The sequence below is a fragment of the Mytilus californianus genome, unplaced genomic scaffold (genome assembly GCF_021869535.1).
Source record: "Mytilus californianus isolate M0D057914Y unplaced genomic scaffold, xbMytCali1.0.p SCAF_15, whole genome shotgun sequence".
NCBI classification, from domain to species: domain Eukaryota; kingdom Metazoa; phylum Mollusca; class Bivalvia; order Mytilida; family Mytilidae; genus Mytilus; species Mytilus californianus.
Window position 1 is genome coordinate 15,966,157 of NW_026262637.1, and position 12,117 is coordinate 15,978,273.

At 30.3% G+C, this 12,117-nt stretch overlaps 1 long non-coding RNA gene across 2 annotated transcripts; it reads right to left on the bottom strand.

Annotated features, from left to right (window-relative positions):
• Positions 1-1,678: 1,678 nt before the first annotated feature.
• On the bottom strand, positions 1,679-8,443 carry LOC127725522 (uncharacterized). 2 transcript variants are annotated; one of them, XR_007993022.1, is made up of 4 exons: positions 8,399-8,443; positions 7,317-7,946; positions 6,494-6,554; positions 1,679-4,829 (listed from the first exon to the last, which is right to left on the bottom strand). It is a non-coding gene; the product is annotated as an uncharacterized LOC127725522 (long non-coding RNA). The 2 variants fall into 2 exon arrangements; XR_007993021.1 differs by lacking the exon at positions 8,399-8,443 and adding an exon at positions 8,281-8,391.
• Between the last annotated feature and the right edge of the window lie 3,674 nt (positions 8,444-12,117).

The following is a 12,117-nucleotide window of genomic DNA, read 5'->3' on the forward strand; positions in this document are numbered from 1 at the left end:
TGTCATCAGCTTACATTTCTTAAGCAAAGGGATGAATGTTTTGTGATACACTATATACAGTTTAAAGTATGAAATGTTATAAAGACATCCTTAGTGTTTTCTGAAACCCTTGGATATAGCCAGAATTAACTGGGTTTATTTCTATAGTACTTTTCAGACCTGAAATATGACTATAATTCATATCCTTTTTCATTAGGATTTATCACTATTTATTGCATTTTGATATATACAAACAATCTTTAATGATTTGGATAGTGTAATATATTATGACAATCAGCAATTTTTTGTGTTTTATTTTTCATTTCTAACAACCGAAACATCATATTTTTTATGAAATATAATACTTATTTAACAATGTTTTAACAATATAATGTATTACCTATACCAAGTTTTCACAAACTGGTATATGCTGGTAACACCAATGACACTATTTAGTAACACTATTGACATTTTTAGTTATTGATGTTATGTTATATAATTTGGGATTTTTTAGCCTAAGAACTAGTTTTTGTCTTTTTCTTTTACTTAGTGTTCTTTGTTTTGTGTTCAGTACTCAATAAAAGTATAATTTGAACTGTGTTGTCAATGGTGATACTTTTGTGTCATTGTAGTTACTGAAGGGTCAGTGGTGTTACTATATAAAAATGCAATAATGTTTACTTTTTTATTAGGCATTATCTAATCATTCAAGTCTTACACATTTTACATATATTCAGTTTTAGTGTATTCTTTAATATTAACAACAGCCATAATTAGGGCAGCTATGTTTTTTTACAACAATTTATTCTAAAATTTATGTTCAAATAGAATGCATAGCTATAGGAATAATGCCAATAAGTAGTAATTTAAGCCTTAACAACAAATTGGAACAGTTGTTTGGTATTTAAAAATATTTTTAATAACTTAATGCATGTTTTTATATTGGTAACACCATTGACATGATTCTATCAAAGGATGACCTAAAATTGTTAAAATTGAAGGAACTCCTAATTTTGCTCATTGCATATTTCTGAATATAGCTGCTACCATATTTCATAATAGCAGGACATATTTTAATTTTTAAAACAATGACATCAGTTTTACGAAACTTCCCTTATCAAAATATGCATGTTTTTTTTTATAATGACCCATATAAAATATACTGAATTCGACTTGCCCCAACATATGGTATTGCATATGTAGAAAGAGAACAACACAAAAAAACAAAACCAGAAGCCTGTAATAACGCGATTGTTGTTAGTTGACGTCTTTTAGAAATTTGTTTTACGTTTATTGTTTTATCATATATGCAGTCGTTAGTCTACTCGTTTGAATTGTTTTACATTATGTCATAAGGAAGCCTTTTATTGCATTACTTACGATATTGTCGCGTGGAGATATTTTTCATAGGCAATCATACCACATCGTCTTATTTATATATAAACCCATCTAAAAAGAAAAACTTAAATAAAATACTTCGAATCATCTATGGGTAACGTTTTAACGTGTTTATAGCTACGCTGCCAGATCCCGAACGGCTATGGATATGTTAAAACAGAGGTTCAGCAGTTATCATTATATTATCAAGACTTAAGACAGTGTAAATCTTTACGTGCCTGAATTTGTGAACAAGTAAAAAAAAAAAAAAAGGAAATGAAAAAAAGAAAAACATAAAAAAAACTATAAAGCAACACAAAACAAAATCGAATATCATTTTTATCAAATATTTGACCTTCATAGAAATTATTTTTAAAATGCTGCAATTGGCTTACCAGCTGTTCAATGTGATATATATATATATATATATATGTTAGTAGTATAAATATACAATATATCATGACTACCTCCATAAATATTAATATTTAGCATAACAATCTGTTTTATTCAAATGCATTTTCACATATAAATGAATTTAAAAAATGCTGTAAAATGCCCTATACACACTCCTGCCCTTTTGCAAAATACTTCCCAAACTGCTATTTCTGCAGTCACCAACTTAAAAAATGTTTAAGCTGAAAAAACTCACTTGGACCTGAATTACGTTGAACACCTGCAATATTAACTACAAAATATATGGGACTAACTGTGCACCACTTATTGCGGACCTTTTTTTGTATTGCTATGAGTTACAATTTATGACAAAAATCAGCAAAGACCCATCGAAACAACATCTGATACACAAATTTAATAATACTTTTAGATATTTGGATGATATTTTGGCTCTCAATAATGACGACTTCAGTATGTATACGAAAGAAATTTATCCTGTTGAACTTACTTTAAATAAAGCTAATACTAACAATGACCACTGCCCTTTCCTCGATCTTGATATCTATATCATTAACGGAAAGCTTAATACTAAAATATATGATAAAAGAGATGATTTTTCATTTCCTATCGTTAATTATCCATTTTTAGATGGTGACGTTCCCTTGTCACCATCTTACGGTGTTTATATATCTCAACTTGTACGATTCGCTCGTGTATGTAACAATGTTTTAGATTTTAACGAGAGAAATTTATATATTACTGAAAAATTATTACACCAGGGTTTTCGATATCACAAACTAGGCAAAACATTTACTAAATTTTATCATCGGTATAAGGACATCATTCGTAAATATAGCTCAACATGCAGACTTCTTATACGTTCAGGTATTTCACATCCAATTTTTTATGGAAATATTCTTTATAAAGCACAAAAATGTCAGTATTCACCTCTGAAGCTAACAAAACCTTTAAATAGACTTATTAAGAAGGGATATAGTTACGATACTGTTGTCAGGTCATTAAAGATTGCATATTTTGGCGTTAATATTGATTCACTTATAGGGTCTTTGCATCGGCACTAAACACATTTATTTAAAAACCAGTTGTTGGCATGACACGTGTTATGTTCTTCTCATATATGTTATGATGGTATGATACTAAACCCCTAACGGGAAGGATTGTGCCTGATATTCATATGATGAAGACATAATCTTTCAATCAGTTTAATTGAAGTCTGGAGCTGGCATGTCAGTTAACTGCTAGTAGTCTGTTGTTATTTATGTATTATTGTCATTTTGTTTATTTTCTTTGGTTACATCTGACATCAGACTCGGACTTCTCTTGAACTGAATTTTAATGTGCGTATTGTTATGCGTTTACTTTTCTACATTGGCTAGAGGTATAGGGGGAGGGTTGAGATCTCATAAAAATGTTTAACCCCGCCGCATTTTTGCGCCTGTCCCAAGTCAGGAGCCTCTAGTTTTTGTTAGTCTTGTATTATTTTAAATTTTAGTTTCTTGTGTACAATTTGGAGTTTAGTATGGCGTTCATTATCACTGAACTAGTATATATATTTGTTTAGGGGCCAGCTGAAGGACGCCTCCAGGTGCGGGAATTTCTCGCTGCATTGAAGACCTGTTGGTGACCTTCTGCTGTTGTCTGTTCTATGGTCGGGTTGTTGTCTCTTTGACACATTCCCCATTTCCATTCTCAATTTTATCCTAAACGTATTTTAAAATCTATCATAAAAATGTTATTTTTGACAACCATGAACAAAAAATGATGAAACAGACCTATTTTGCTAGAAGCCCAGGTTTAAATAATCCTGAACTTTACTTAGTTAAATTATCTCCAACAAACAAGTGTACAGTTAATAGGAGATTATAGTAAATATAAGCAAATTGAAGGTGTACGAAAACTCATTTACATTGTACCAGTCAGATTCAGATTCAGATTCAGATTCAATATTTTATTAAAGTCTCACCATTTGTATAACATTATACATTCCAAGTCATTGATTTATTTCTTATTTGGGAGTGGGATTAATGACACTTAGATATATTTGTAGGAAACAAACTCTTTATTGTGGATAGTCGTGTTGGTCAAGTTGTCTTACGTCTGGATGTAGTGCAGACGCTGTGTGTTAGAATACTGCTAGTTTGGTAAATAAAGAACTTTTTTAATTATGTAATGATTTTCTTTATCTACATTTCAATTTTTTTTTACTTAACTTGTTATGATTTTTCCTAATCATAGACACATATATTGTATTTAGCTCCTTGAATTGCACACTTTTGGTATCTTTCGCCTCTGTTTGACAATTGGTGAAATTGAAATTGTTTGGATAGATCTTCCTATTGTTATGCCTTGAAACAATTTTTCTTCATATAATTAAATCGTTAACTTTTCATTACATACAACATTTAGTTACCAGTAGATTCAAAAAGATATTAATCAAAAAGTCACAAAGCGATACTAGTACCTATATTTGAAAAAAAATTAAGAAACTATCAATCACGGAAAATAAAAGTAATTAAAAATGGTTGATAGACGGCAAATGAGTATCGTTTAACACATAAGTAAAAACAAAAGCCCCGAAACAACGTATCAAATGTTATAATATCACAACATACTGTTATAAATTATTTATATTTGACCGCTGCACACTTTTAAGTAAACCCTATATTGTATATAATATCACCATACCTGAGATTAAAGTTTAATGGAAAACAAATAATAACAAACTCTATAAGAGTTCTTGTGTCAAATCGGATTGTCACATCGAGGACAAAAATCTATGGAGTGTGAACATTGCTGACAGAATACTGCATTTTTACAGTCATGAGTTATTACTTGAGCAGAAAATGTTGTGCATCTGTCACATTAAAACATTGATTTCCCAGAATCTAAGCTAACTCTGCACATTATGTAGGCATCGCATTTTGGACAATAATCTATACATTCTGAACACCGACAACAAGTCACACAGTGATAGCAATTCTGAAATACTATACCACGCGGTTCACTACCACATCTAATGCACATACTGTTCTTAATGTCACTTATCTTTTTTGATGTAGCTGCAAAGTATAAAAAGTGCGCAAAGTTATTACAAATAAGTTAACTGGTGATTGTTATTCATTTAGTTAAGCTGATATGGATGGTGTGTAACCGGTGAGCATGATTCTACTTGCAAAATCGCACGTCTCCACCGGGACTCGAACCCGGGACCTCTGTGTTACAAGGCAGCGCGTTAACCGACTGAGCTAAAGAAATACTTTCTTAGCTCAACCGCTTACGGCTGACTAAGTATCTACTAAATTTCTAAGGGAAGCAATCCCGTCACAGGTGCATGCATAACAGGAGACGCTTACTCTGTATCGCTCCTTTTGACTTCACTTTCATTTAAATCTTCTAGATTGATTTAAGAACATACTAGGTTCTCTTGTGTTGCTTTACGTTATACTCATATTCTATTTCAATATTCTTAAATAATTGAATAATTACTCGGTTATATCAATAGTATCAATATTAGTGCAAGAAATGCGAATTTCGACAATTAATGTCTCTTCAATGGTGCTCACTATTTTGGAATGACATGAAAAGCATATTTTTTGTTGTTTTTTTTTACACCTTCGTACATGTATGCGTATACAAATTTAAAAATAAACTTGAACGAAAACTTTTTCAAATGCAAAATGGTTTTCATTTTGCTTAGCCTCGAATTTTAGAAGTTTAAAGATTCTGAGGCGAATCATTTTTTTTTATTCTATGATTTTTTTTAAATTGTTTCAGAAGGGGACTGACAAAATAGTTTGTTTCTATTAAAAATAAGTACTAGTATAAAAAAAAACCTATAAAAATATGTTATGAACATGTATTGGTCAACCGTTTATACATACAGCGATTTATTAACTATCGAATATATAAGTTCATCCGATTATTTGTATCATCATCTATATTGCGGCATTTTTGTTTCTATTGTATTTGTAATTTTTTCAAAGCCCATCTTTTGTCTCCTGCTGTATCAGTAGAGGAAAGTTTCGCGTTTCAAATATGCCTTTTCTTTACATATTTCTAACAGAACAACTTTTTCTCTAATGCTGTAATTTGTCATTCGCTTAGACTATATTTAAATTTCTGACGTACATTCAAAATCAAATACACACCAACTTCTATTTAACCTCAGTTTGTAATTAGTGCGTGCAGTGTTGAATGAATGTAAATAATCAAACAATAGGTAAGTGAATGGGGTGAGTTAACATTTCAAACCGTTAGTAGAGAAGCTAGGTTCCGAAGACATTTCTGCTTAAAACTGCTTGCGTTAGTTGTCAACTTAACTAATTTTATGCATACGAGGTAAGAATATCAATAACGAAATACGTATTGAAATCTTAGTAGAAGGAACATTAAGTTAAAAAAATTTATGCATATGGCTCTTTATTTTTAAAGATTTATTTTTTGATACATTAAGTCTGTACAATAGATTTTTAAGGGACGTTTCGAGAACAGTTTTTCACTTCATTTGCTTTAAAAGTTAAAACCCATATCAAATATGCTCTTTTTGGTATTAGTTATTTCCTAGTTAGATGGGGATGATGTCTCGGTAAAATTCACCACTTCATTCAATCTTTTCTCCTTTGTAACGAATACTGTTTCTGTCTGTATCTTACAAAACGATATATTTCACATTTAAGGGAAAGCAAATCATCAATTGCAAAAAAATATTATGCAATGTAGTTACCCTTTGCTTCTTTCATATCTTTAGCAATATCTCTTCCTGCCTCATCATCAATTTTCCATCCCTGAAAGATATTTGTCTTCAGACATATTCCAAATAAACAAAATAATTCATTACAAGAAAGCAATGAAAAGTAATTTGAATAATTAGCAATTCATTCTTTTACTTCAACTCCCAAAAAATGTTTTTGCTTATGTTTGTTTTGTTGGATGTTTTATTGTTGTATTTTTTATATTGTGTTGTTCATTTAGTATTTTAGATTTCTTTTGTTTTGTTAATGTTGTTCTGCGTCTTGGGGTTTTCGTTTTTTTTTGTTTTTTTTTGTTTAATTTAATCACAAAATTGTACCAAGTAGCCATATAGCTATCATGCTGTCTTGGTATTTACTCTTCTTTATTTTAGATTTCTATGTATCCTAATATATTTGCAGATAACATGATTTAATATACCAGGTTATATGTTTGATGCCATAGACTTAAGACATTGCACAAGAATCACGAACACATTTTATTTTAAAAAAATTATCACGTTATTGTAATATAATACTTGCTTTAAACAATGGTTCAAATGTGGTTCATACGAGTTTTTTTTTTCTTTCTTCTTGATCGGTGCTAATATTAAAGGGAAGGTACAAAAAGATGCATACGTGTTCTGTTTCAGGATCATAACTATCTCTATCTTTAGTATACTCAAATGCATTTTTCAAAATAATCTTTAAAAGAAACCTAGTTTATCTAAATCATGAACTAAAGTATAGTCCAAACTAGAGTTTTTAAATCACTGTTGTCGTTCCTTAACATCCAAATTGTAAATGAAATAACAATACCTGTATGGTTTTTTTGCAATAATGCATACTGAGTTTAATAGTTGGAATCAGAGCATCAGATGTATTTGTTTGATTTCTGGCATTATACAGCGGCTTTTGAGTCATTTTTGTTTCATAATTGTCATTTGAATTGGTTCTACATCGGTCTTTGCTTGCGCATACATAGTCACAATGTGGCCAGTGGCATGGTGTTATATTTCCAATTGTATCTGAGCAATAAGTAGAATCACATTTATGACATTTGATGATATTCAAATTGTTTTCGTAATAAAAACCTTGTTTATGAATTTTATATATCATATCTGTCGGCATTTTATTCCTGTCGACTGTATTAAAAAATGTTCCTAATCTTCCTTGCGGTGTCCACTGTTTATAATCTGGATTTCCTATGAAATGATTGATTGGACGGTATCTATTCCATTTTTCAAAATTCGAAATAACATTATCCGACTCAGATATACAGATATCATAGAACTCTTCACGATTTGGACGAAAATAAGGGTAACGATAATATCCCTTATATTGATTGGCAATGTCTTTGTTGTTATGACCGACAGTTAGCTTTGTCTTTACAGATAAAGAACTGGTCAATGGAATTGGCCTTGAATATGCCATTCATGGATGTAAATCCTTAAATAAAAAAATAATAAAAAACACTTTAACTTGAACAATGTAAAAGAAAAGATAGATTTATGAGATAGCAAATCGAGCTTTGTGTGTAATGTACAAACATGTGCAACATTCATGTTTATTTTCTTTTTTCATATTTGATAATCATCAACATGCATCTTTATTCAGTGGCCTTTGAAGTAAACCTGATAAATAAAGAATGTTCACGATTGTTTTCGAAACAAATCATTACACTTAAAATTCGTGTCAATCGCAGTTTATACAGAGAGAAGTTAATCTTTTTTACCTGGTATGACTCCCTTTTATTTCTTTGTCTTTGATTCACATAACTTACCCGTATCCAATAGATAAGAAACTAATTGTGGTCGAGTATTAATCGTTATCAAACTACAAATTTTACAAATAAAAAAATTAAATACCGGAAGAAAATCGAATAACAATTACATGTTTACCTATTCTTAGTTTACGTCATGTGTTCACAAACAAATAAAAATGGACTCTCTTTCGGGTTAAAGGCTGGATACAGTCTAATGCTTATATATGCTTCATCAGTGCAATAATTTAAGGTGCATCAGAAGGAATTGAAAAATATGGCAGTGTTTACACCACAAATTTTACTCTGAGTACAGATAAACCTGTGTACCTGGAAAAGTTTTAAGGTATGGCAGGAACTATACTATGCAAAGTTTGAATGCATTTTATGTTTCAGAAAATTAAAGATGTACCTGGAATTTTTTCTTAAGCCTGCAGAAGGTGATAAATAAACAAACACCTTAGTTTCATTTGATATGATCCACTCATTTACACAGTTTAAATCACCTATTGTTGTGTATATATCTATTGTCCATCTATTGTCTAGTCAACCAATACAATTCACTACAATTATTGAAATAGGGGAACATCTCAAACATTTTTCCGAACTTAGTTTATTTTGGCACCTTCTGTGGGAACGAAAAAAAGGAATTTCAAAATCAAAAAAAGGTTATAATTTTCTGAAACATTAAATGCATTTAAAATTTAAGTATCTAGTTCCTGCCATTCCTTTAAACTTTTCCATACGCACAGGTTTGTCTGTACTCAGAGTAAAATGTGTGGTGTAAATACGGCCATATAAGGGACCGTTCAATATTTATCAGATGGATTGCAAAATGGGGTGGGGCAAGCACTTTTTTTGTGGAAATATTTGGATGGGCGAGAACTTTTTTTTACATGTATAGTGGATGGGCCAGAACTTATTTTATAGGAAAAATTTTGCTATCAATTTTATCGGTGTGTAGTGGATGGGCCAGAACTTATTTTATAGGAAAAATTTTGCTATCAATTGAATCGGTGTGTAGGAAATTTCTTTTGCAGGCACACAAAACATAAAAGACATGGTCTCAACAAACTGGTAGCTTGGTTCATTTCTGTCAATTTTAAGGATTTAATTAAAGAATACAAAAGCTAGAATTTTCTATTCGGACTAATTTCAGATAGTCACTTTTAAAAGTTTATATAAATTTTCAAAACCACTTGGATTTTCATATCAATTGTATTTTGACCTTATAGAATACCAGGTTGTTTGATAGTTTGGTTTATTGCTGTCAAATTTATGGATTTTATTAATAAGTAAGAAAAAAAAAGCTAAAATTTCCAGTTTAGGCTAAATTCAGATAGTCACCTTTAAAATTTTTTATAACTTTTTCAATACAACTTGGATTTTCATAAAACTCTACAACAATCTCTTTCATATATTGATCTTACAAAATGCCAGGTTGTTTGAGAGTTTGGTGTATTGCTGTCATTTTTATGGATTTAATAAATAGGTTAAAAAAAGCTTAAATTTTCAGTTAAGGTTAATACCAGATAGTCATCTTTAAAAAAATTTATAACATTTTCAAATCAACTTGGATTTTCATATAACTCTACAGCTATCTCATTAACATATTGATCTTACAGAATGCCAGGTTGTTTGGTACTTTGGTTTATTGCTGTCATTTTTATGGATTTAGTTAATAGGTTAAAAAAGCTACAATTTTCAGTTTAGGCTAAATTCAGATAGTCTCCTTTAAATTTTTTATAACTTTTTCAAATCAACTTAGATTTACATATAACAGCTATCTCATTTATATGTTGATCTTACAGAATGCCACGTTGTTTGGTAGTTTTGGTGTATTGCTGTCATTTTTATGGATTTAATAAATAGGTTAAAAAAAGCTTAAATGTTCAATTTAAACTAAATTCAGATAGTCATCTTTAAAAATTGGTATAAAGTTTTCAAATCAACTTGGAATTTTATATAGCTCTACAACTATCTCATTAACATATTGATCTTACAGAATACCAAGTTAATTGGTACTTTGGTTTATTGTTGTCATTTTTATGGATTTAGTCAATAGGTAAAAGAAGCTACAATTTTCAGTTTAGGTTTATGGTAATATGTTTACTAGTATAAGAGTTATTGTCCCTTAATTTAAATTATTCCCTTTATTTTAAATTAATATGGTATTTTGAAAATTGTATACAAATTGGATAGTTAGTTAATATTTTTTTTATTGTTAACAATAGTTTGAATAAATCTTTATGTCCTATGGTCACAAAAGGGGAAAAAGTGGTGACCCTCAATTATTTAATAGAACAAGAAGAGATACATTAAACTGTTTCAAATTTAAGATGACCTCAGATTTCAGAAAAATATAAACTAAGTACATTAAATAGTATGGTTAATATTTCTTCATATGTTTTATGACTTGCATGAATATTGTTAGCACTTCTTAAGCCTCTATGAAAGGCTGGCTGATATAGTATGCTATTACTTATGTCTTGAGATTTAATTGTGATATTGTATCTGTGGCTGCACATATAAAATCAAATCTATACATGTATATTCATACTGGTTTTAAAATTAATACTTGGCTAGACATAACAACATGCAAATATTAAAATAGAAAAAGAACCTTAATCATTTTTGATTGTCTTTAGGTTTTAGAGGGGCAAGGACTCTTTTTATAGTTTTTTTTAGATGGGTAAGGACTTTTTTGCAGAATTTAAAAGGATGGGCATTAACTGTTTTAATGAAATAATATTAAGAATGCACCGGCCCATCCATCTGGTAAATATTGAACGGTCCCTAAGCCAAAAGGTTATGATCAATAATTGATAAAGGTATGTAAAAAGTGCTACATTTGACCTTTTTATTTTTGTTTTTGTTTTTTATGTTGTACATGTATGTTTGTTCAACCTGTAATTCAGTGGATGTCGTTTGTTGCTGTATATCATATTTGTATTTTGTTCATTGTTTTTACATAATTCAGGCCGTTAGTTTTCTCGTTTGAATTGTTTTACATCTGTCATTTCGGAGCCTTTCATAGCTGACTATGCGGTATGGGTTTTACTCATTAAAGAAGGTCGTATGTGGTGACCTATAGTTGTTAACTTCTATGTCATTTTGTCTCTGGTCTTCTTATTTTTATTTATAGTCTTCTTTACGATTAACACCATGTAATAAGTTTTTAAAGGACTGAGATCATATCCATTGCAGGTATATAATTTACCAATGTAATGCAGAAAGACAAACTACTGTAGGCGATAATAATGACTTCATTCTGATTGTAACTAAAGAGTTCATCCAAATGGCCAAACGAATTCTAGTTATTTTGTCCTTTGAGAGGAACGTTTGGTGTCAACATATTTATGCTGAGGTTTTTTAAAGACATTGTGATAAATCTCGCTTTACGTACTGTGCCATTTTAAACTCACCAATACAGATGCTTTTGAACCACAATGAACGTATATGCTCCAAAATGAAGAGTTTATTCTGTTGTTGCATCCTTTGCATAGCACATGCAAAGTAATATTTAGTCGTATTATGTGATACGTAATAAACGAAGACGGTAGGACGGGGTTGTTACTTGCAGAAATGGAACACACACCAAATTATCTGTTATACGACCGTTCAGTCTACATAAGAATCTTTAGTCATACTAGAATGGAAAAAGTTGGAAGGTCAAATCTTGAGTTGTGCAAAATATCAAACTAAATTTCCTAGAAGTTATGGCGAATAAAGTTAAGAACGTCTATGCCCGAGATGACACGGATACTCCGCCACGTCAGGCCAATTGATGTTGATGTTCTTAAAAATTTCGGAAAAGTTGTTAAAGATATGCGAGTAAATACTATATTCTATGTATTT